This window comes from Ochotona curzoniae, unplaced genomic scaffold, assembly GCF_017591425.1.
Source record: "Ochotona curzoniae isolate NIBS_2020 unplaced genomic scaffold, NIBS_Ocur_1.0 scaffold_1852, whole genome shotgun sequence".
Taxonomy (NCBI): domain Eukaryota; kingdom Metazoa; phylum Chordata; class Mammalia; order Lagomorpha; family Ochotonidae; genus Ochotona; species Ochotona curzoniae.
Window position 1 is genome coordinate 57,932,996 of NW_024467087.1, and position 22,048 is coordinate 57,955,043.

The following is a 22,048-nucleotide window of genomic DNA, read 5'->3' on the forward strand; positions in this document are numbered from 1 at the left end:
CCTTGTCTAGTTCCAGTTTTTACTGGAAAGGCTTCTAATCTCCATTTATTGTGATGCTGGCATTGGGGTTTTTTTTGTATTGTGTTGTAGAAGATTCCTTCTGTGCCTATCTTTAGCATGAAGTGGTGTTGGATTTTATCAAATGCCTTCTCTGCATCTATTGAGATAATCATATGGTTTTTATTCAATTTGTGTATGCTAAGGCATCCTTGCATGCCAGAAATGAATCCCACCTGGGCCAGGTGAATGATCTGCCTGATGTGTTGTTGGATTCTGTTGCCTACTATTTTGTTGAGAATCTTTGTGTCTGTAGTTCTCTTACTCTGTTGTGTCTTATATGGCTTCTACATTAAGGTAACGCTGGCTTCATAGAAAAAGTTTGGAAGGATTGCCTTAACACCTTCTACTGTTTTAAATAAATTTTGGAGAATTGGGCTAAGTTCGCCTCCAAATTTTTAGTAGAATTCCGTATTGAAGCCACACAATCTAGAGCTTTTCTTTTTGAGGAGGAATTTAATTACTGATTCAATCTCCACTTGGGTGATCTTTTGCTCTCTTTTCATGTGCATTAACAAGAAGTTCAATGGGAAGCACAGCAGCCAGGATTTGATGGCACTCCAAAATATGATGCCAGCATCACAAGTAGCAGCCACTGTGAGGGCCAGATTTTCTTTTTCTAGAGTCACTTTTGGTATTTTGTGTGCTTCTGGTAAATTTTTGTCAAGTGGATTATTTGATTTGTTGCTGAATACTTCTTTAAATTCTTTTTAATTCTCTAAGGTTGGTAACAATACCTCCATTTCCATTTCTGAATTTCATAACACAAGGCTTCCTCTTTTTTTGTCAGTCTAGAGACTTGTCGATTTTGATAATTTTTTTCAATTATTCAGTTCTCAGTGCACTGGTAATTCAATTGCTTTCATATTCTCTACTTCATTTATCTGTGCTCTATATCATTTCATTCTTCTGGATTTGGACTTAATTTTCTGTTTCTGGTTCCTTCAGATTTAAAGTGCCTAACTTGGCGCTGTTGAAAATGAAGTATTGTAGTGCACAGCTATTAAGAGACTGCCCATTAGCCCTTCATTTCTGTCAGTTTTTGTCTTGTGTATTTTGTTGTTCTGTTGTTAGTTACATATATGTTCATAACTTCCCGACGTTATTTTTTGTCATTATGAAATATCCCTCCTCATGTAGTAATACTTTTCTTTTGAAGTCTGTTTTCTATGACAGTCATACAGACACTGCAGCTTTCTTAAGGTGATTCTTTGTGTGATGTCTTTTCCCATTCTTTCAACTTTCAATCTATTTGTGTCATTGAATGTAAAGACTTTCACGAAGAAATAACATATAATTCAATTGTTATCCTTTTAAAAATTTTTATATTTACGTTTTATATTCTGTATTTTTATCTTGTTTTACATTTTATTATTATATTATTATTATTATATTTCATGATACAATTCCATAAGCTCCTGGGATTTCCTTTATCCCAGCCCTGGATTCCCCGCCCTGAATCCCAGCTATTTCCTCTATATCATTACTAAAGTATAGTTCCTCATACACAGTCATATGTCCATCATTGGGTGCTTGGACAATGGCAGAGAGTCCAGAATCCTAGTGTCAAGATATAGTAAACAGTTTCATCATAAGTCCATCTTTGTCTGGAAGCAGAAATGCATACTACATTGTATCCTCACATCTGGATATGTTAGTCTCCATTTCACAGCTACTGTGCATCCCATCAAATGAAAAGTCATAATACAAAATCAACAATAGAAACAAAAATAGAAATTAACAACGCCACGAAGTTAAATGACACATTACTAGATATGACAGTCTCCATTACACAGCTACTATACATCCCCTTAAATGAAGAGCCACAAAACAAAATCAACATCAGGAAGAAAAGAAAAAATTAACAACACCATGAAGTTAAATAACATGCTACAGAATGACTAATGCGTAGCTGAAGAAATGAAAAGCAAGAACCTTCTTGAAGAAAATGATGCCACTTCATGATCTGCAAGTCATTGAATGATTTAATCAGAAAAAAGTGTTTTGAAGAGATGAAACTAACCAAAAACAACAAAACCCATGCGATATCATTTCCACTGATTTTTGTTGGTGAAATGTGCCTGTTCTAGACAATAAATAGATGTATTTTGGTATTTTGTTTTTTAATCCAGTCTACTCATCTATGACATTTGATTGAGCTAAAGCCATTTACATTAAGGGTTAATGTGTGGTAATTTGGTCCTGTCATTTTAGCAATGGGTTGTTCATTGATTTAGTCTTCTGTTGTCATTTTACTGGGATGTTCTTCCCCTTTGCATTTGGTTTTGTTTGGCGTTATTCCTTTTCTCTGTCAAGAGAACATCTTGAAGTATCATTTGTAGGGTAGGTTTGGAAGAGACAAATTCTTTTAAGTTTTCTTTACTGTGGAAGAATTTTATTTTATTTTCAAAGATGAAAGAAAGCTTTGCTGCGTATGTTATCCTAGGCCGACAATTTTTTTCTTTTAGAATCTGGAATATGTCCCTCCATTCTCTTCTTGCCTGTAGAGTTTCCTGTGACAGATCTCCTGTGTGTTTAATTGGCATTCCTTTATATGTCAATTGATTTTTTTTTCACATGCCCATTTCAGGATCTTTTCTTTATGTTCAATTGAAGAGAGCTTGATAATCATGTGTCTTGGTGAAGGTTGCTTTTGATCAAGCCTGTTGGGAGTTCTGTGCCCCTCCTGGATCTTGTTTCCCAATTCTTTCTCCAGATTGGGGAAATTTTCCTTGATTATTTCATTAAATATATATGTAAAACCAGTTTCTCTTTCTGCACCTTCTGGGACTCCCATAACTCTTATATTTGGCCTCTTAATAGTGTCTTTCAATTCTTGAATACTTTTTTTTTTTGGCCTGATCCAGCTCTGCTTCCAGCTTTTTGTTTGCTTCCCCCTGATGACAAGAAATATCTTCCAATTCTGAGATTCTTTCTTCTGCTTGCTTCATTCTATTTTGGAGACTCTCCACTATACTTTTAATTTGCTCTACTGTGTTCTTCATTTCTGATATGTCAGCCTTGATCTGCTTTATTTCTGCTGTTGCTTGTGTAAAATATTCCTTAAATTCTTTGAACTCTTATATGTGCTTCTCATTGTTAATCAGAAGCTTTAAAATGAGTTTTTCTGAATTCTGTGTCCCCCATTTTCTCAATGTCTTCCTGAGTTAACTCTGAGGTTGGCATAGCATTTTGCTCCTTTGCAGGGGAGTTTTCAGTAATATTCATTGTGCTTTTGTCTCTTCTGTTGCTCTTGATCATTGTACTTCTGGTTATCAGAGTCTTCTCCTTGGGGCAGGTTTCTAAGCTCTGTCACCCACAGGTCTACAGTATGCTTTTACTTATTGCAGTTGGTACACAACTCTTCGGTTGCAGCCAATTGTGCCACAATCTCCAGCGAGTTCCAGGTCTGGGTTCTTATGTCAGATTCCTGCAAAGAACGCCATAGGACCAACTCCTTCTCATGAATCTCTACCTCCTGTGATACTATGCTGATGCTGCACTATTGTCTGTACAACTTTTCTCCCACTTCCGGTTGGAGTAGGTCCCAGGATTAAGGAGACACTGGGTGTCCTGTATAACTAGGTTGTTGGTGGCACTGATTCTGTTGGAACCTGTTGGACATTAGGTGTGCGTGCCACACAGACCTAGTTTGACCCATACGATGCCATAGTTGGTATTATTTTCCTGCAGGACCAGTGCAATGCACTGGACTCAGTGAGTTCTCACAAGCTCAGTACATGTGCAGTTCACTGTTGTCCCCTGCAGTCCTAAAGCTTTTGCCACAGTGTACAAAATGGCACCTGACATACCACTACTGGAGTTCTTGATCTGCTGGCCATCAGGTCTGAGAACTACCCAGACCTGTCTTGGGTGGAACCCGTAGAATGCCACGTCGATGCAGTTCACTGAGTTAGAAATGAGTTTACTCCCAGCTCAGTGTATGCTGAATCTTTTCCCTTGCCTTTGTCTCCTTAAGCCATATGGCGCATAATTCGGCTCTGAGGGGCTGACTAGGCTGTGAAATCCACCCTGTTCTCACACTGCCCATCTGCGATCTGCTACTGCTCTGTCTCTGCTCCTGGTCAAATCAAACGGACCTGCAGGATGGACAGTTCTTTGTCTGAGTTCATCTCTCAAGCTCCCAGTAAAAGTCCCTTCCCACCTGGTTGCTGGTGGAGTTCCGGCTGCTGGTTGAGTTAAGATCAGTTTGCTGAGTGCCGCTGGAGTATCCACTGCCTTGATTCTCCCTTTTATATATATATATATGAAGTGTAGAAAAAGAGACTGAGCAAGACAGAGATCCCATTTGCTGGTTTACTTTCTAAATGTCTTAATTGAGTCCTGGGAAAACATTCAGTGCATTCCATATGGGTAACAAAAAATATAATTATTTGAGCCATTACGGCTGAATCCTAGTGCCTACATTAGTAGGAGGGTGGAATCAGGAGCTAGACCTGGACTTTGAGCCCAAGTACTTCAATGAGACATGAAAACCTTAATATTATACTTTAAGCCTATGTAACAGTCTCTTCTTCATTGTTTAATCCTCTTGTATAGACTTAATATTATTGATACAGTTGAATTTGCAGCTTCCGTTGAACTTTTTTCAGGAGTTTTAATCAATCACTTTTTACTGATGGAATTTTAGGGGATTGAATGAAACCATTCAGATTTTATATAAGGAAAAAATTCTACTTGAGGAATCTGATGGCCATTTTACTTTTTTAAATCTGATATGTATTTATTTTCTCTTGCTCCTCTACTGCTGTCTTTTGCATTAAGTGAATTTTTCTAAATTAGTGTTTGGATTTTATACCTGATTTTACTTTATACTGATTGTATTAGTTGCTATTCTAGATCTTATACCTAGATTAATTTACCAGAATATTCTTCATATTTATTTTAATTCTTGTGACATATCCCAATCTTCATTATTCATGGATTTGATATTCTGTGAACTGACCTACTTCTAATACGTACTTCTGACCCTAAAATCAGTACATTTCTGGTGATCTGAATTTGAGCTTTCATCTTCAGTCTTTCTCTTAGGCCAACATGCCATCACCCTACTCTTTTGGTACATATGTATATCTCTATTGGTGTATATGTCACAGTTCTACATATTATAAGTTCAATAATACACTGTACATGTTTTAAAATATAAATTGCTTTTAAACATCAGTTAAGAAAGAGGAAATGAATATTTATATTCTTTTATAATTATGTCAGTAAATTTGCCAATGGTTATGAGCTAAATTGTGTCTCCTTAAAAAGATGTTAGCCCAAACATTGTTGTGCAGTTAAGTCACCAGTTACGACAACAACAGCACACACCAAAATGCCAATTTGAAGTCCCAGCTGTTCTGTTTCCAATCCAGCTTGCTCTTGATATATCTGAAAAAAAGCAGTGGAAGATGACCTGAATGCTTGGAACCTTCCTGCCCAAGAGGAAGACCTAGATGGAGTTACTAACCTCAAGTTATGGCCTAGCCCAGCCATCTGAGGAATGAACATGTGGATGAAGATCTGATTCTCCCTCTTTCTCTTATCTCTGCTTTTCAAATAAATGAATATATACACCTTTAAAATTATTTAAAGTAAAAGAAGATATGTAAGAGTCATAATCTCTAATACCTACAAATGTAACTTTATTTGGGATGGGATAATCAGTGATCTAATTAGAAGTAGAGTAAGTTCATTATCCAATATAACTGATTTCTTTACAAGAAGAGGGAAATTTGGACAAAAACAAAGAGAGAAGGCTGTCATGCAAATATAGTAGCAGACATTGGAGTAGTGCTAGCACAAGCCAAGGAATGTTCTGGAAGAGGCAAGAAATAGCATCCTAGAACAAGGGAGGGGGGAGCGGAGCCATGAGGAGGAATGTAAAGGGCTCCCCTGCTGGACAGCCAGTCCCACTGGGGAGCGTGGGTTGGGATGGGGGCAGACCAGGCCAGACAGGGCTACCATATCTGTGGGCCTCGTGTGAACTAGATCAGGGAGAAACCAGGTAGGGCTGACTGTTCTGACTGGTGCAAGCTGAAATTAGAGTGGGTGAGAGTTGGTTGGGCTTTGCCGCAACATCAGCTGGTAGAGGCTGGCACTGAGAGATTAATCTGTCAAATTAAATCCCAGGACCACCTGGAAAGTGCATAATCCAGGAGTGGGAGTGGCCTAAAAGGGAAATAGTGGGCTCCTCCCTTTTGGGTTACCACTCCCACTGGAGAGCGCAAAAACCACTACAGGGACAGGGGTAGCTAGATAGAAAGGCAACCAACAGCATGTGTGTGGGCTTGATAATGGAGCTGGTTAGATTGAACTAGGCTTCAATGCCCATTGACATGTACAAGAGCTGAATAGGATGTGGGGCAGACTGGACATACTAGCATGTATGGGAACCAGCGTAGGGCGCAGGACTGATGGTGGTTATGGGGAGTTGCCCCATCTAAGCTGCAGCTCCCACTGGTTTGCGTAAGGGCCAAGTATGAAGTGGGTAGGATCGGGCTGGACTACAAGAGGGCTAGAAACAGAACCAACCCAGCAATTGCAACCACCAGCTGATTGGGGCGATGGACTGTGTTGGGCCCTGTACTTGCAAGTACACACAAGAATCTGGTCTGGGATCACCTCAGACAGAGTTTCTTTGGGGATCTCCCCAACTGAGCTACCGGACTCAGAACCCTAACCATGAGAAGACAGGACAGAACACCCCAGCCCTATGTTGGCAGTGAAAAACTGGGCGAACAAGACTCTAAGATGGACTACGTCAATCAGTGGATTCTTCAGAGACCTCATTGTGCTTGGAATGGTGAGATTGGCAGTAATTCATAATTGTTGAACTATCAAAACCACTTGAACAAGACCCTCGGAGCATATCCCCACATCTGGGACCTGGGGTGGGTGGGAGACTGGGTGGGGCTTCTCCCTTTACCTCCTTTTTTACCCCAGACACAGGGGAAAAAATGTGGAAATAATAGTTTTACCCACTTTCCTGTAGCCCTTGAACCTTTTTACCCTAATTAACTATGTTAAGATTGTCAAAATAAAAATAAAGTAAAAAAAAATTAGCTTCCTAGAGTCTTCAAAGTGAGCATGACCCTACACCTGGATCTCAGACTTTGAGCCCACAGAACTGTACAACAAATTTCTGTTGTTTTATGCCACCCAGTGTGCGTTTCCTTGTTTTAATAACCTTATCAAGCAATTGCATCATTTTTTGTTACTTCACTTGTTACTGCAGAATTTTATTTTTTAACTTTAGAAAGTTGTATTTATTTATTTTGAAATACAGAGACAGAGCGAGACAGAGTAATAGTCCTATCTACTGGTTCACTGTTGAAATGCCTGTAATAAAAGCCCAGAGGCAGAAACCTTATCTGGGTCTCCCAGGAACCTAAGAACTGGAGCCACCACCTACTGCCTCCCAGGAAGTTGGAATTGAGCTGACTCAGGCACTCTGATGTGGAATGTGCAAATCCCACAAGCTGCAGCCCAATGGCAGTGCTAAAAGTCAGCCCCTCCTGTTTTGTTAAGTAATTCCTATCTCTTTCTTGATTTTTCTCTTTTATATCACATTGTCTTTATTTTACATCTGTATTCATAATTCCACTTCATTCTTTGAAAGTATTTATAATGATTTATTTGAAGTTTTTGCCTATTAAATCTAATACCTGGTCACTGTCACTATTACTTTTTACTCTCTGTTTTGTTTTTGTTTTTTTTTATCCTAGTGCACATGGAAAGTGGACATTTTAGATAATATAATATAGCAACTCTGAATACCCTTCCCACCCTCAGCCAGGACTTACTTAGGATACTTGCTTAGTGACTTAGTTAGTCACAGACTACATAATTAATGAAGTTTGTTCCTCCGTATTTTCAAAGTGTGAAGCTTATGATTTCATTGCTCAGGGAACACAACCCTGAGAAGCGCTCTCTGTGTTTTTTGCCATGCCAGAATCATCCAGTAAGCCCTACTAGTTGCTGGCTATAGTTTTTATAATTCCCCTTTACATTAAGTTTCTAGATAAATTGAGCCGATCAGATTGTGTCTCCTTTGAAGCAGAATTCCCTGAAGCAGTGTTTGGCCTTCCTTCTGATGTCAGGAAGATTTGTCTCCACTATCTAGCTCCCTATTTCTCTCCAGTAAACTAGCCCAGCCTGCAGTTTAGTTTCTACAAGGGTCTTTCAAGAAGTTCAAGGAAAATACAATTAAGTCACCTTAGTGAAACAATTAAAATCTTTTGCACTTTCCAGGAACTCGTTGAAGATTCCTTAAGTCCATGTATTTCCATTTTTGCACCAAAATTAACTTATCATTTATTCCATTTTCCATGATCATTTTAAAGTGCCAGTGAATTTATCATTTTTTTTTACTATAATCTCCACTCTTTTTGAGCATATGCTTGGACTTGATTTTAAAAGTGCTCTGTTACAAATGTGTCAGTTCCTAGAGAGATTATCAGGATCTCTGCTATGGCCTGTTTTCATAATATGGAAAAAAAAAACGCTGAGCTACACTCCTGGTGCTGGGATCAAAGACAATGGCAGGCTTCTTAGTACCACTCTTGTTTTTAGGAGCTGAACGCTCCTGGACAGAAATGCTAATAGCTGCAGATCTTGGATGGCCTCTCCTGACATGACACCTCTACTCCACAAGCCAAGTCAAATATCACATCCTTAGTATTTACAGTGATGCCACATCTTAGAGTCTTCATCCCCAGGTGAAGGTAGATGAGAAAAAAAAAAGTCTCAGCTTTTCAGCCTCACCCACCTGGAAATTAGCTTGCACAACAGACAGCTGTGGGCAGGATAAGAAATGCTGTGTTCTTGGTCGTTGTCTTCTTACACTGGCAGGAGGAGTGCATCACTTTTGTTTCACACACCCCAGAATATCATCTTTTGCTCTGAAGAGCAGTAGATTTGGGGGGGGGGGGGGATAACTATTTCTTTTTTTTTTTTTTTTAAGATTTTTTCCTTTTTATTGGAAAGGCGGATATACAGAGAGGAGAGACAGGGAGGAAGATCTTCTGTCCAATGTTTCACTCCCCAAGCAGCCGCAAGGGTCGGAGCTGAGCCAATACAAAGCCAGGAGCCTCTTCCGGGTCTCCCACACCTGTTCAGGGTCCCAAAGTCTTGGGCCATCCTTGACTGCATTCCCAGGCCACAGGCATGGATCTGGATGGGAAATGGGGCCACCAGGATTAGAACCAGCATCCATGTGGGATCCCAGGGCATTCAAGGCGAGGACCTTAACCGCTACGCTGTCGCGCCGGGCCTGATAACTATCTCTTTTAAGCTAGGAAATTATAAGTAAGACTAAAATAAAAATGACATTTTTTCTTGAGGTACAGAATAGATTAGCACATTGAGAACAACAAATTCAGTTTGGAAGCCTACTGCATCATCAATGCAAAAAATAAGGAAGAATTTTTAAAGAGGAAACAATAGAGTGAGGTGATATAATTTATTTGAAAGCATTTTTATTGGTCCAATTAGTTATCAAACTTGTGTTAAATGAATTTCAATATGTACTAGTTTATATATTAAATCAATAAGAAATACATTATATCAATAAGGAATAATTTTTTTGAGACATCAACTCTACAGAGGTCCTGTGGTTGAAAACTGTCATAATCTGTGGTCTTTACATCACTTCTACTCCAAACGGTAGTCTACCTTAAAGTGAAATGTCGGGAGATGTTTGTCTATAAGATGAATCACAGCCAATCAAATGTGATGTTTGGAACTCATGGAGAAATTTTACATCCTCTTGGCCAAACAGCAGCTATCTTAGTTTTTACTTCTGCATTCTTCTTTTGTTGTATGCTCTTAGGGATTTAATGTTTTTTTTTTTTTTAAGTAGACTTTCCTTTCTTTATATTTCAATTTTAGGTTCACAGAAAAATTGGGCAAAAATTTACTCACCCCATGCGTAACATCCTCCACTGTTCACATCTACATCATAGCAGCTTCTTTGTTATAACTGATGAAACTACATTGACGCAAAATTATCGCTGAAAGCCCAGAGTTTACATTAGGATGCGCTGTTGATGGTTTTTTTTTTGGGTTTTTGTTTGTTTTGTTTTTTGACAAATGTAGGACACATATCCTCCATTGTGGTATCATACACAATGGCTTCACTCTTAAAATCATCTAAGCTCTACTAGTTTATTTCTCTCTCCGCTAAGTTTGGCAGCCACTGAACTTCTTGCTGTCTCTATAATTTTGTTTTAACCATATTGTTATTAGTTAAAATTGTACAGTCTGACCTTTTCAAATTGGTTTCTTTCATTTGACAATACTCATTAAAGTTCTCCCAAGTGTGTTCATGGCTTATTCTTTTAATACTGAACGATATTTCATTGTTGGTGTGTGCCACTGTTTCTTAATTTGCTTGCTAATGAACATACTGGTTGCTTCCATGCTTTGGTGATTATGAATAAAGTTGCTATAAACATCCATATGTGTGTTTTTGTGTGAGCATACATTTTCCATTCATTTTGGTAAATACTGAAGAGCGTAACTGCTGGATTGTGTGTTATCAGTATGTTTAGTTCCTTCTTCCTAAATGAATGGGTGTTCATATTGTTTCATTGCCTCCTTCTAATTTGTTGTTTGTCAGTGATCTGGCTTTTGCTTATTCTGTGGAGTCTGTAGTGGCATGTCATTGCTGTTTTGAGATTTCTTAATGATATAGAATGTTGAATATCTTTTATATGCTTATTTTCCATTTATAGACCCTCTTTGAGGAGATGTCTGTTTAGGACTCTTGTCCATTTTAAGATCAGCTTCTTTTTGCCTTGTTAAATATGAAGACCTCTTTGTATTTTTTGTATAATAGTTCTTTATCAGATATTTCTTTTAGAAATATTTTGTTCCACTGTGTGGCTTATGTTTTTAGTTCTGTGTCTTTCACAGAACAGAATTTTTAATTTTAATCAGTATAGCTTATTACTTATTTGATTCCTATTGTACTTTTGATATCATATCTAAAGTCACTGCAGTGTGAGTTCATAGATCATAACAAATGTGCTATTCTGGTGCAGGATACTGACAGTGGGGAGGCTATGCATGCACAGCTCTCTATACTTCCCATTCAATTTGCTGTGAACATGAATCTACTCTAAAAAGATAAACTTTACTAATTTGAGAAAAACTGTGGTCAAGACCTAGTTAAAGATAAGGAATCAATGTTATGAATAAAACAATAAAGTACATAAAAAGTTGACACCATGCACAAGGTCATCTACATTTTTTTTGTTTCCTATGATTTTTGTAGTTTTGAATTTTACATTTAAATATATTGTCCTTTCCTTTTCTTGCATGTCAAAATCCAGTGGTTCTTGCGCCATTTATTGAAAAGACTGTTTTTGCTGTATGATATTGCCTTACTCTTCTGTCAAATCCCAGCAAACTATATTTATATGAGTCTACTTCCATGCTCCTTATTCTGTTTGATTGGTGTAATTCTCTATTCATTTACTATTCATTACTGCAGCCTTATAGTGAGTTGCAGTTGAATAGTGCCAATCTTTTGACTTTGTCCTTCAATTTTGGATTGATTATTCTGATCTTTTGCCTTCCTCTGTAAACTGTAGACTCGGTTTATTGATATCGATAATGTAACATACTGACATTTTGCTTGAAATTGCATTGAGCCTATAGAATGATTTGGAGAGAACTGACATCTTGGCACTGCTGAGTCTTCTAGTCATAAAAATCAAATATCTCCTTATTGAGTTATTTTATTTCATCATAGTTTCTAGTTTTCTGCATACAGATTATGTGCAGACCATGTTAAATTTATGTGTAAGTATTTATTATTTCATGGCTGCTAATGCAAATGATAATGTCTTCTAAGAACATTTCACTGATGTATCATTAACATACAAAAATCTACATATTTAATATATACCACATGATTAACTTGAGTTAAATGCACTTCAATAATATGGAAAATTTCACAAGTTATCTTGTCTTACATATGGATTATGCTAAACTTCTCTAAATGTTTTCAATTTTATTGCATGTGGCACTAAAGCAAACAAAATAGTAGTATGTTTTCCGTTTCACTTTCATTTACTCATTGTTAGTATATAGGAAAGCAATTGAATTTTGTGTATTAACCCTGTATCTTTCAGCCTTGTTGTAATTGGTCTTTAATTGCACACATTTATTTGTTGATTATTTTATATTTTCTACATAGACAACCACGTCACCTTTGAACACGATCTTATTTCCTCCTTCCCAACTTGTTTATCTTCTATTTTTCATTGCATTAGCTAGGCCTCACAGAAAAGTCTTGCAAGCAGTGGTGAGAGGGAATACCCTTGCCTTTGTGACACTAATGGGAAATCTTTGAGTATTTTACCATTAATTGTGACATTTGCTATAGACTTCTTGCAGGTGTCCTATCAAACTGGGTGTGTACCCTCTATTCCTAGTTTGCTGAGAATTTTATTAGCATAAACTAATGGATATTATTTTTAAAGCTTCTTTATCCATTAACACAATCAGTGATTTTTCTTCCCTGGACTGTCAATGTAGTGTATCACATTATTTTTGAAGGATTTTTCTCTTTTTTTTTCACAAACTCATTTTTAGTTATATTTTTATCATTCTCTGTAATACCATTTGTAGGTATAGGGATTTCTTTCCTTTCCCTCCCCCTCCTCCCCATTTTTCTCCCCCTCTATTCCCTCCATATTATTACAGCAGTATAGTTTTCCAGCAACAGTTAGAAGTTCAACATTCTGCTACCCATGTGCACCAAGGCCTTGTAGTCCTAGACCAAGACAGAAAATATAGCTTCATATTATTGAGATATAAACTGCTTCACTGGGAGTCCTCCCTTTATTCGGAAGTAGAACTGCCTGTTGCAAAGGATCTTCACTTCCAAGAACGCTAGCCTTCATTATACAGTTTATCTATGAAATATATATATGTATATACGTGCACACCATATATATACATGTTAACTTATATATCTATTCCTTTTGTATTTTGCATGAATGCAACCTTATATTAAACAGAGCATATAGTTGTCTTTTTGAGATTTGCTTATTTCACTGAGCATAATGTACTCCAGTTGTGACTATTTTGTTGCAAATGGCAGAATTTCGTTCTTTTTAATGGTTGAGTAGTGTTCCATGAAGTAGATAAAGTTTCTTTATCCACTCCTCTTTAAAAGGGCATCTGGATTGTCTCCATGTCTTCACTATTGCATATGGTGCTAGTATAATTTTTGGACTGCAGGTCACTTTCTCATTTGCAGATTTCACTTCATTTGGATTTATTCCTGGGTGTGGGATAGCTGGGTCATACAGTAGATCAATTTTCAGTTGTTTTAGCAATCTACATACTGACAAATTTTCTTATTGACTTTTTGTTTTAAAACAGGTCAGTTTGTCTTTACTTATTTTTAAATACTTATTCATTTATTTCAAAGGCAAAGCATCAGTAATGAGAGAGAGAGAGAGAGAGAGAGAGAGAGAGAGAGAGAGATCATCCATCTTTTGTTCCACTTCCCGAATGGCCACAACAGCCAGGTCTGGGCCATTCTGAATCTAGGAGCCAGAAATTCTATCCTGGGATCCTACATTAGTAGCAGGGACCCAACTATCTGAGCCATCATCTGCTACCTTCCCAGGAGCATGAATCTTCCTGGGAAGCAGAGCATCCAATACCTAAACTGGCACACTAATATGGGATACCAGTGTCCCAAGGGAGCAACTTAATTCACTGCATCAATTATACCTGCCCTAATTTTCGAGTGCTGAACCAGCTTTTTCATAACCTGGAAAATCCAACTGGTTCTAATGTATAACTCTTTTATAAAACATTGAATTTGATTTTCTAATGTTTTGAGCATGCTTATATCAATATTCATGACAACATGGATCTGCAATTGTATATAGTATCATGATTTTGTTTTTGTATTTGAAGTAATCCTGGCTTCACAGAATGAATTAGAAAGTATTCTCTGTTTCTTCTATCTTCTTCAAAATTTTATAGTGAATTGCTGTAGGGTTTTTTTTTCTCTTAAAAAAAATGATAGCATTCACTAATAAGCTCATGTGAATGTAATACTTTCCATGTTGGAAGGTTATTAATCACTGATTCAATTTCTTCAATCAATACAGATCTATTCAGATTGTTCTTGTGTAAACTCTGTGTCTTTCAAGGAATTGGTTTATTTCATCTAGGCTATCAAATTTGTGGGTATAAACTTGTTCATTGTATTCTTTGATATCTGCAGGGTCTCCAGCGATGTTCCAAATTTTCCTTTGCACTCTTAAAATTTATTCCCTCTTTCTCCTTTTTAATTTTCCTAGCTGATTGATTTTAATTCATCTTTTCAAGAAACTAGCTTTTGGTTTTGTTGATTTTTCTCTTAATGAAAAGTGGTATTTTCATTTTCATTTAGCTCACAATAGCTTTGATTTCACTTGAGAGTTTTTGATCTTTGTATCATTTAGAAATGCACTGCTTAATCTAAGTATTTGAAGATCTTTCAGATATCTGTTATTGTTTCTAGTTCAATTTCGTTGTGATCTGAGAGCAGATGTTGGATGATTTATGTTTGTTTAAATATGTTAATGTGTGTTTTATGTCCCCCAGAGAATACAGACTGACTTTTGTCAGATCAATCTTCATGGAACCCCGAACAAATAGGCAAATAAATTTCAGGGTTTTGTTTTGATTTGGTTAGGTTTTTGTTGTTGTTTTATGGTTTTTTGTTTTGTTTCTTTCCCTCTGCATTGGCGTCTGCTCATGAGTTTCTGCTTCTCTGTGGCTGTTTATCTGTCTCTAGCTTTGAGGGCATTGGGTTGCCTTGTGACCTCACTTATCTGATAGATCTAAAAAGAGTTGTTGATTTTCTTAGTGTATCCAAATTTTACTCAGTCTTAGGGTGGAGTGGTGACTTTTAATCTTCTTACAAGCTAAACCAAAAACTGTGCGTCAATAATCTTTTAAAAATAATTTTCCCCAGTTTACTTGGGAATTGGTTCTCATACTATTGTGTCGAAAGTGAAGTCTTACATATCATTTCATTGTTGAATAATCTATTGCGTAACTATCACCACATTTTATTTATCCATTCACTGCTTGACACAATCTGGGTTGTTTCCATTTTTTGACTATTAGGAATAATGCCGCTATGTATATTTATATAATGGGGCTATTTCTGCTATTTATTGTTTGCTTCCTTTGAAGCACAAAGTTTTACATTTTAGTGAAATTTAGTGTTATATGCATAAGAACTGATTTTCTACTCCAATATCACGAAGATTTACTTTTGCAGGTTTTTTCCCAAGAATTTTGAAGTTTTAGCTTTTGCATTTAGTCTATGATCTTTGCTGGATTTTTGGTATATAATTCCAGATGAGGATCCTGCTTCTTTTTTTTTACACATGCCTATCAACTGTTCAGAATAATTTGTTGTAAAAACTATCATTTTACTATTTAACTATCTTGACCTGAAGTTCATGGTTTGTTTATGATCTCTCAGTTCTGTTCAGTTGTTCTGTATATCTAGTCTTGTGTCAGTACCACATTGTCTTGATTATTTTCTCTGCAGTAAATTTTCATGGGGGAGAATATGAGTCCTTCAACTATACTGCTCTTTTTCAAGAATGTTTTGGTTATTCTGGGTCACTCTAGTTTTCATACAAATTTATAGTCATCTTGTCAATTTCTGCAAAAATAATGCTGGAAATTATCGCAATGATTGTTTGACTCTATAAATCAGTTTAAAGAATACTACCATTCTAACAAATACTAAATTTTCTAATATGGGTATGTGAATGTAGAATTTCTTACAGTTTATTTACAAATGCTTTAATATCTTTCAATGTTTTACAGTTATTGAAGCGCAAACTTTTAACTGATTTTATTGAATTTTTCATTGTTTTATTTTGATGCTCTTATAAATTGAATTGCTTACTTATTTTCATTTTCAGATTACTCATGCCTAGTTATAGAAATATAATGAATTTTGTGTATTTACCAAATATACAAACTTGTTGAATTTATTTCTTAATTCTGATGGTTTTAGTTGTGCCTTTATGTAAGATCATGTCATGTGTAAATACAAGTGGTTTTACTTCAATTTCTTTCCAGTCTGAATTTCTCTTATTTCCTTTCTGCCTAATTACTCAGCCTTATATTGCTGAGCAGAAATGATGAGAACAAACGCTTGTATCTTAGGAAAGGATTTGAGGTCTTCATTATTAATTTTAATGTTAGCTGTTGGTTTTTGTTTGTTTTTTCACAAACGTCCTTAAGCACTGAAAAAGTTTCCTTTTCTCCCTAGTATGTTGAGAGTTTTTAAAATCTTAGCATGTTGTTGGGTTTTCTCAGATAGTTCTTCCAAATTTGTCAGTGATCATTCACTTTTTATTCTTTATTCGAATGAACATCATTAGTTTTCAGATGTTAAGCCTATCATTTCTTCCTGAGATAAATCTCATTTCTCCCTGTGTATAGTGTTTTCTGTGTGTTATTATGCTTGGTCTACTGAGATTTTCTTATGGACTTTTGCATCTATTTTCTTCTTTTTTTTTAAAGATTTATTTATTTATTGGAAAGTCAGATATACAGAGAGGAGGAGAGACAGAGAGGAAGATCTTCGTCCGATGATTCACTCCCCAAGTAAGCACAACGGCTGATGCTATGCCGATCCGAAGCCAGGATCCAGGAACTTCTTCCGGGTATCCCCCACATGAGTGCAGGGTCCCAAAGCCTTGGGCCATCCTCAACTGCTTTCCCAGGCCACAAGCAGGGAGCTGGATGGGAAGCAGGGCTGCCGGGATTAGAACCAGCGCCCATATGGGATACCTGCACGTTCAAGGCGAGGACTTTAGCCGATAGGTCACACCACTGGGCCCTGCATCTATTTTCATAATGGCTGTAGGTTTGTAGTTTTCATTTATGTTATTTTATAGCTTTGATATTAGGGTAGTGCTGACATCATAGAATTAGTCTGCATCTTATATTCCTGTTTTCTGGAAAAGTTTCTGAAACAATGGTGATATATTTTTAAGTTTATTAACAATTCGTTTTTATTTGAAAGAGAAAGGTGGTCAATTAGGGAAAGAGATCCTCCATCTGTCAGTTCACTCTTCCCAAAGCCCACAACAGTTGTGGTTGGATCAGGCCTAAGCCAGAAGTCAGAAATTTAATATAGGTGTCCCAGGTAGGTAAGGACTTGGACCATTATCTGCTGCCTCCAAGTATCAATAGACTAGAGCTGAGGCATAAATGGAACTCAATCCCAGTCACTCCTGCATGGGATGTGAATGTCTAGGAGATGGTTTAACGCACTATGCCACATTGTTTGCCCTGGATTGCTATTAACTTGTTTTAAAGAATTACTTATTTATGGCATGACTGGACAGTGAAAAACAGCAATCTGGAGCTCCATCCCAGTCTTCTACATCAGTGGCTGGGGCCCAAGTACTTGGGCTGCCATTTGCTACCATTTGCTACCATTGCTGCCATTTGCTTTAGCATGAATCTAAAATTAGGAATCAAACTGGCCCTTGGGTAAGACCCTTGGATATCTCAGGCAGCAGCTTAACCCACCACAGTGTTAAGTATTTTTTAAAAAGCATATATTTTGTGCAATCCAGTAGTGAGGCCACATAACCTAAGTCTTCCCCACAAGGAAACTTTAAATTTATTAATTCAATGTCTTTATTTGTTAAAAGTCCACTCATACTTTCTGCTTCTTCTTGAGTCAATTTTAGAAGTTGTCTTTCTAAAATCTGTCTGCTTCGGTTAATTTATTTAATCTGTTGCCATACAATGGTCCATAATACTGTATTTGCATATCTTCTTTTAAATTTTGTAAAGTCAGTAATGATGAGTCTTTCCTAATTGGTCTCTATTAAGTCTTTTCTTTTGGATTTCTATTAAGATTTGACAATTTTTCTGATTGCTTTCAAATAACCAATGTTCAATTTTATTGATTTCCTTTATTGTGATTCCATCTCTATTTCATTTATTTCCTCTCTAGTTTTTATTATTATTTCTTTTTTCAGTCTTGGCTGCTCTTGCTTTAGTTTTTCTTAAGTCAGTTTTGCTTTTCGAAAATATTTATTTATTGCATTTGTATTAAGGAATGAGACACAGATCTTCCATCTGCTGTTTCACTTCCCAAATGTCCACAAACAGCCAGGGCTGGGCCAAACTGCAACCAGAGACCAAGAACTCCCACATGGCTGGCATGGATCCACCTGTTTGGACCATCACCTGTTGCTTCCCAGGGTGCACTTTCGCAGGTAGCTGGAGTTACAGCCACATCTTGGAGTCAACCCAGGCACTCTAATATGGAGTGTTGGTCCATATCTGAGTTCCAAGTGACTGCCCTATTTTGCTTTTTGTTTTCTGTATTTCTCACATCTTTGTTTCCCTTTTACTGCCTTGTTTTGCATTATATATTTTCCCTAACAGCTTTTTAATTCCTTCAATGATTTTTATATTATTTTTAGTTGTTTTCTTAATTGTTATTCTAAGGTTTCAATAAACATTTTAACTTGTGAGAATCAACATCTGATTCATAATAATTCGAGCATGATGCACAGCCTTTATTTTTTATATAGCTGCCTTCTCTTTCCCATTTGTGAGCTATTATTGCTATATATGTTACATGCTCATATATTCCAAATCCATTAATACTTGGCTACAATTATTGCTTTGTATAAACTTTTGCCTTTTTAAAGAGGCTGACAAAATAAGTAAGAACACAAATGTGTCAAGCTTTTTTAAAATATATTTATTATCAATGCTGGTTCTCTTCATTTCTTTCTGTAGCTTTAGGTTACCAGTATTATAATTTCTTTACTCCACTGCATCTCTGTTCCCATCCACCTCCTTCATGCTGTTGTTATCAAATATATATCTTACTTTTCTGTACGTTATAGCAAAAACAATGCAATTATATAGGTATTGTTTATGAAATTGCTTTTCAGATCAGCTACAAGAAGAAAGTAAAAGGAATGTTCCAATACTCTTTCGTTTGTGTTTATGAAATTGCCTTTTCTCGAACTCTTGGGTTCTTTATACAAGTCTAAGTTGCTCTTTTATGTCACTGTCTTTCAGCTTGAAAAACTTCCCTTCATATTTTATGTCAGGCAGAAATGCTAACAACAAATTCTCATAATATTTGCCTGGGAATACTTGTGTTTTCCCTTAAGTTTGAAAGATAGATATTTGCTTCTACAGTTGGCAGTTCTTATTTTCTTTGAGAACTTTTGGTATAGCATCTCACTGCTTTTTGGCCTCCATTGTTTCTCTGTTAGGAAGTTGTCTGGGGGCCTGTGTGGCAGCCTAGTGGCTAAATCCTTGCATTGCATGCTCCGAGATCCCACATGGGTGCCGGTTCATGTCCTCACTTCTCCACTTTCCCATCCAGCTCCCTGCTTGTGGTCGGGGAAAGCAGTTGAGGATGGCCCAAAGTTTTGGGACCCTGCACCCACATGGGAGACCCGGAAGAAGCTCCTGACTCCTGGCCTCAGATGGGCTCAGCTCCAGCCATTGCAACCACCTGGGGAATGAAGCAGCAAACAGATCTTACTTTCCGTCTTTACTTCTCTCTGTAAATCTGACTTTCCAATAAAAATAAATAAATCTTTTTTTTTTTTCAAAAAAGAAGTTATCAGTATGATCTGGAACAAATAGCTCAGTGGCTAAATTCTTGCATATGCAGGGGTCCCATATGAATGCCAATTCATGCTCCAGCTGTTCCTTGCCTGTGGCCTGCGAAAGTAGTCGAGGACAGCCCAAAGCCTTGGGACCCTGCACCCACGTGGGAGACCTGGAAGAAGCTCCTGGCTCCTGGCTTCAGATTGGCTCAGCTTTGGCCATTGCAGCCACTTGTGGAGTAAACAGTGGACAGATCTTTATCTCAGTATCACCTTTCCCCCAGGAATCTGCCTTTCTAATAAAATTAATAAATCTTTTTAAAAAGAAGAAAAAGTCATCTAGATTTTTGTCATAGGAATCTGTTTCCCAGTTTTTATTCCAAGTCTTTGCCCTCATACAAAGTAAGAATCCAAAGCCGAGGCAAAAGTGAGGTGCATGAATGAGGACATGATGTATTAAAGTGAGAAAGTGAGAATATATTCAGTCAGGAGTGTAGGTAACCCAACGAAGAGGTGTTCACTTGAAGAGGGGCAGAGAGCCGCCTACAAGAAGAAAGCACAGGAGGAGGCAAATGACCGCCTCCATGCCCAATGGTCCCCTGTGTGGGGTAGCAGGTGGTACCCTAAATATATATATAAATGGAGTAGCATTTGGATAGACTTTAGCATGCAAAACATTTTCCAGAAAGTTCACGCCATCTCCACGTGGAGTTCAGCTCATTGTTTCTCCTTCCTGGTACTGTGACATGTGTTGTATGTGAGGCTAGAAGACTTCTTTCTTAGGGAGTTTACCATGTTGTCCCACAGTTCGTAGCTTAGAAGTTCTCTAAGCTATCGTCTTAGGGATGTGTACAGTCTTCCAGTTCATCAGGGATAGATAGGTATGATGTAATTTTAAATGTAGCTTCCTGGAACCAGCACCATGGCATAAAGGCCAGGGTTCCCCCCATAGCACTGGCATTCTTTATGGACACTGGTTCACATCCCCGATTCTCCACTTCAGGTCCAACTCTGCTGATGTGTGTGGAAAAGCAGTATAGAATGACTCAAGTTTCTAGGACGCTGCACTCACACGGAAGACTCAGAGGAAGCACTTGGTTTCAGACTGGCCAGGCTCTGACTGTTGTGGCCATTTGTGGCAAATGGAAGTTTTGACTCTCATCTCTGTAAATCTGCCTAGGTGTGTGCCCTGAGTCAGAGCAGTCAACTGCTTAGTGTTTGGTCATAGGCTGTGAGCCATCACTTCTGCACATCACCATTTGATCTATGTGTGACTTGGCAGATATTTTCAAGTTTGTTCTCTATCCTGCTCTGATTCCTCCCAAGGGGGGTAAGCCCTAGTGCATGTGTGCAGCCTTCCAGATCTTTAAGGATGAAGGATTTCATTACCTATAGCTTTGGAAGGTCTCTCTTCCTGGTTTTCTTTGGTTGATTTCTGCCTGGTCTTCTATTTTTCTTGCCACTGTGAATTTCACGAAGCTACCAACTTCCTTTTAACTATTTACCACCAAGAGCTCCGTTGTTTCCAATAGAACCCTCATGCATGCACTTCTCCATGCTGTGTTCTAAATAATCAGCCCCTTAGGAAAAAGCTGTAGAACTCTGCATTTTTAAAGGCTGCTTTGGGGTTTGCCTCTGTTAGAACCTCGAAACTCCCACACTGGAGTTGGGGATAGGTACAGTGACTACTTCTCAAGTGATGCACCCTGACTCTGAGTTGGCACCAGGGAAGAAATATTAGCTCCTGCTCTGATCAATTTACCTCTGCCAACGTGGAGCTCCCATCCAATAAGCAAACTGAGTTGAATGATGGAGGCCCAGTTTTGTGTCTATCCTCCAAATTGTGACTAGGTGAGGAAAAGCAGCTCAGTCCTCTTGGCTAGTCCCACTAAGAACAGAGTTTTTGCAATATTCAGCTGAGAGAGATGAGATATTCCCCTAGGTTTAAATTGCAGCTCCTAAACTAGGACCCAGGAGGGGAGAGTTTGGCCATACCTGAACAGAACAGTGCTGCAATACATGAAGCTGGGGAACAGGGAACGAATAGAAGCAGGTCACGGCTCAAATGCCACAGATTCTGCTATTTATTGAAAACATCTGGTAGCTTTTCTGGAATAAATATTTCTCCACTCAGGGCCAGCATTGTGGCACTGCAAGTTAAGCCACTGCCTCCAATGTTGATATCCTATAGTGAGGCCCCAATTCAAGTCTCATTTACTCTGCATTTGGTCCAGCTCCCTGTCAATGTGCCTGGGATGGCAGCAGATGATGACCCAAGTGCTTGGGTCCCTGGCCACTCTTAGGAGACCCAGATGCAATTCCTAGCTTCTGACTTTTTC

At 37.8% G+C, this 22,048-nt stretch overlaps 1 protein-coding gene and 1 pseudogene across 1 annotated transcript in view; one reads left to right on the forward strand and one right to left on the reverse strand.

Moving 5' to 3' along the window:
- Window positions 1-22,048, forward strand: part of NHSL2 (NHS like 2) — a 292,586-nt gene that overhangs the window by 61,825 nt on the left and 208,713 nt on the right. The window lies entirely within an intron of this gene.
- On the reverse strand, window positions 12,008-12,107 carry LOC121169583 (annotated as a pseudogene).